The sequence below is a fragment of the Puntigrus tetrazona genome, chromosome 2 (genome assembly GCF_018831695.1).
Source record: "Puntigrus tetrazona isolate hp1 chromosome 2, ASM1883169v1, whole genome shotgun sequence".
Lineage (NCBI taxonomy): Eukaryota > Metazoa > Chordata > Actinopteri > Cypriniformes > Cyprinidae > Puntigrus > Puntigrus tetrazona.
The window spans coordinates 12,948,161-12,948,438 of NC_056700.1; positions in this window are offsets into that span (position 1 = coordinate 12,948,161).

Consider the following 278-nt stretch of genomic DNA (forward strand, 5'->3'; position numbering starts at 1 on the left):
TCTTTATTATTTTATTTTAATGCAATTTATTTATTTTTACACAGACACATAGGTAAAACGTATAAAAATCTATAATAAATATTATTTTGAATAAATATTAAATACATTTATTTTAGGGTCTATGATTGAATTTATCTTTGCTCTCAAAATGGGCAACAGCCTAACAGACATTAGCAAAATAAATAAATAAATAAATAAATACAAATTGCCTGTGATAAGTCGAAAGCTTAACGTAATGCATTTATAAGTGTTTCTGGCCGTGCAAAGAATTGCTCAGG